Source organism: Benincasa hispida, chromosome 1, assembly GCF_009727055.1.
Source record: "Benincasa hispida cultivar B227 chromosome 1, ASM972705v1, whole genome shotgun sequence".
In the NCBI taxonomy this organism is placed as follows: Eukaryota; Viridiplantae; Streptophyta; class Magnoliopsida; order Cucurbitales; family Cucurbitaceae; genus Benincasa; species Benincasa hispida.
Window position 1 is genome coordinate 65,899,999 of NC_052349.1, and position 4,238 is coordinate 65,904,236.

Below are 4,238 nucleotides of genomic sequence, written 5' to 3' on the forward strand. Positions count from 1 at the left end.
ATCCACGTCATTATGTACATCAACATTCGACATATCATTGGGTATTCCTTGATAGTATAATATTGTATCTCCAAGTTTGTCGTCATTATATCTATCTTCAAAGTCTCTTTGTGGTGGGGTAAGCACAATTGAACATCTAACATCACTTGGATCCTCAACATAAAATACTTGTCTTGCTTGGGTTGCTAGAATAAAAGAATCAAACTTGTGACCATTCTATTTAAATCAACTAAGACAAAATCGAGCTCATTGATTTCGATACCACTATTGTTCTCAACCCAATCACATCTAAACACAACAACATTAAACGTATGATAATTTAGTTCTCATATCTTTTGTATCACTCTATAAAAAGACATATCTCCAATGATGGGATTTTTATCTTTTGAACTAGACACTTACATTGTTTTTGCAACTAAACTAACTCCACTATTTTGTACACTTCGATCCTTATCACAAGATTTTGTATGATAGCGACATCCATTAATTACGTAATTGCCATACGTAATCACAAAAGGATGAGGACCATGAGCAATCCACCTCATGTTATCTGAAACTTCAGTATTTCCCATTTCAAGCTCAATTGTAACCTACCATAAGAATTTCCATTCCAACTCATGCATTAAAAAGTGTATGTAAAATAGATTAAACATTTTACCTCTTCTTGTAGCCAAGATATAAAATTCTAATTATGTTCCTCCATTTCTGATTTTTGGACTTATTTCAATGTTGCAATTGCAAAGCCATCATATGTTCTCTTTGAAGTGAACATTGAAACATTATAGTTAGATGATAGCTCTAAAAAAGAGCTATAATTTCTAGCTTAATTTAAGCTCGTTAATGGATTTTACATGTTAATTATGATATTTTGTAGGTATTGAGCACCAAAGAAATCAAGCTTAATGGATTTTACATGTTAATTATGTTATTTTGTAGATATTGAGCACCAAAGAAATCAAGCTTAAGATGTCAATCGAGGTTAATTTGAAGAAAATTGGAGTCAATTTTAGTATTAACTTCAAAGGAGGAGAAATGACCAAAATGCCCATGACTGGAGAGTTCAACCCTCGTTCAACACTACAATGCGACACTGTAAGGCAGTAGGCTGGTATATAGGGCAGCATCGCAACACCCATGTTAGCATCGCAACGCAACAAAGATGGATGGAATGCCAACGCATCTGTATGCGTGCGCTTCGTCACAACAGAGCATCACGCCACCATCGCACCTATACCCCAACGGTCAAGGCCCGGATCTAGCACTACAATGCTATGCCAATTTCTATAAATACTTCTCTTCGTTTTAAGGCTAATTTTTATGCAAAAACTTATGGAGGCCAAGGAGAGGCTCTACGTTCTTACCCTTCCTTTATCTTTTTTGTATCATTAGGTTAGATTTATTTTATTTATTTTTTATTGTGGATGATGGATTGGAACTTCTTCTTCGATTTTTCTATGAATTGCTTGAGGTAATCTTTCCATTTAGCTTTTTAGAATAATACCTTTATGTAGTTTCTTGAGACTTACGCATAAGCATGATAACTAATTGATTCTTAGTTTTGTCATGTTCTTGCCATAATGTTGAGCTAAAATCACTCTAATAACAATAGTTAATTGTACATTTGATTCCTAGGATGTACTAATTGCTAGATTCAAGGGAAATTTAATTAACTAATTAGGTTGGCTAATTGGTTAATCAACACAATTGAATCCTAAATCGTAATACGCATGTTTTTATTTCTATATGGACTCTATAGAACCAATTAGAAATTAGGAGCATGTAGTTTAACTAGGGAATGACTTTCCAACCTTAATTAATATCTAGGACGCTTTCTAGGTTCGGTCCTTGCTAGTTGTCTACCTTTGTAAAGGCTAGCTAGGTCGAATCGAGCGAGTTTTTGTGCATGCACAAATCGGTTGCATGTTTAATTTACGGAATTCGATGATTGAAATTGCATTGAGCATCCATCTTGTTCTAGAAGCTAGATAGATCGATCCTAGTTTACATTTATCCCTTGTATTTCAATTTCATGCATGTTTTCCATTATATCCAAACCAAAACCCTCCGTTTTTACTGCTTTCCATAGTCAAATTTAGCTTAGGAGTGACTTAATTTTTGGCTCTCTGTGGTTCGATCTCGTACTTGCCGTAGTTCGATGACTTATAAATATTATTTGTTCAACTAGGGTTTATAGGTGACGAAAAATCTCTAGCTAACATCAAACTATGATTAATTATTCATTAGAGGGATCGGTGGTACTTAAGGAGCTAGATATAACTATAGGGGTAAAACAGTAATTTTACAATTGTAGTTATGAGCAATTTGTGAATGGTCAACTTACTATTGATTGGATCCAATGGACACAAAAATATATCTACAATGTGAATAATGCAGTTGTCAATCTTTAGTGGAGTGGCTAGTAATTAATGAATGTTGATTATTTTAATTAAAGAGTTTGATTAATCTCGTATCATTGGAGCATCTAATCTGTAGGTCTAGGTCCATAAGATCTCTTGCTAGTTTAATAAGGATTAATAAGAATCAATTAATTTTTAGAATAATTTGAATTGTTCGAATTAATTAAAGAGAATTAATTGTATAAGATACAAATAATATAATGTATTTAGATATGTTATAATAAAGTTTAATAAGAGAAATAAATATTTGAATATGATTCAAATATTATTCATTCATATACAAACTATGAGTTAGAAGTTAATATGAATATGATTCATACTGATACTATAAGGTATATGAGAGAATATAAACTATAGGTTATATTATATGTGTTATAATATAAACTATAAGTTATATTATATGTATATAATATAAAGTATTAGTTTCTAAGATGGGAGACTTGAAAATTTAATACTTGGAAATGGAAAATCTCAAAGTAAGACTATTGACATCAGGTGAAAACCAACGCTAAAACTATTGGGTGAAAATGGATCGTGAGTCAATTTTCTAACTAGTTTCTACAACAGAGCCTTTATGCATGATTTAATTCATTGTTACATATGAGATATGTAAAAATGAATAACTTCTTTTATGAAAATGAGTTCAATGTATCTACATATTTTTCAAGAAAGTTTTCAAAGATTGAATAGCAAAAGGTTTGCAAAATTGTGATGTTCATTTGAGAAATAAACTTCACAATTAGGATCTTTGAGAATAAGGTTTTGATATAGTATCATAACCAATGACTTTGAACGATGACGATGTCCTTGTATATACAAGAAAATGAAACATGGGTATTTATCTATTTTTTATTGATATTTGCTCATTATTAATGAAGTAGATGAAATCAATATGAAGTTTTGACTGTTTAACAAATTTCAAATAGCTGATTTGAAGTGCTTTTGTATATTAAAAGTCCACATACAGATGTTTAGGACATGATGTTAAATTTGTCTCATGCGTCTTACGTTTCCAAAATCATTGGTTAATGTTTGATGTAATTACTTTAGATGGAAGGGTAATGTATCACTCTACAATGAAGTTGAAATGTCTAAGGGAAAGGTTTCCTAAGACACCTCAAATGTTGAGGGGATGTACATTTTTTATGTACATTTTTCATGAGACTTCGTTAACATTTAATATACAATTGGTTTGTTAAATCGGTAAAGTTGATGGTGTGACCATTGAGTTTTGAAATTAAAACTTACGAATTGTGAGACGTTGGTGCATATAGTTTCATATTTGATCTTTTACAAGATGCACTGTTTCGTAACTAAATTTAGAGAAAGCCATGTTTTATTCTAGTTGGTGTAGCTCGAATAATGAGGTAATGTTTTGATTGTGAAGTAATGTTTTGCAAGAGAAACATCTTGTTGGTGAAAAAATGGTTCTTGTTGACATAACAATTTGAATTATATAAAAGGATTTTCTAGGCTAAAGTGTAAGAGGATCTCCTAGACTGTCTAGGACTACGAAACATGTCTCTAGTGCGCTAGGGCAAGTAGAAGAGCATGTAAGGTATAGAGTATACCCTAGGATACATGTCTCACCGGCATACATTTGCTAGTTTTAGTGTAAGTGAGAAATTGTTGGGATATATGCCCTAAGACCTTGTAATTATATGTTAGTTGAATCAAGGGTTGATTAATTTTATATAACTTATACAATAATCCATAGAACTCAGATCTAAGATTATCGAATGTAACTTAAACATGTATGTGGAGACATATAAATGGATCATGTTTAAGTGATAACCTAAATGGTCTGTAGTATATGGATTA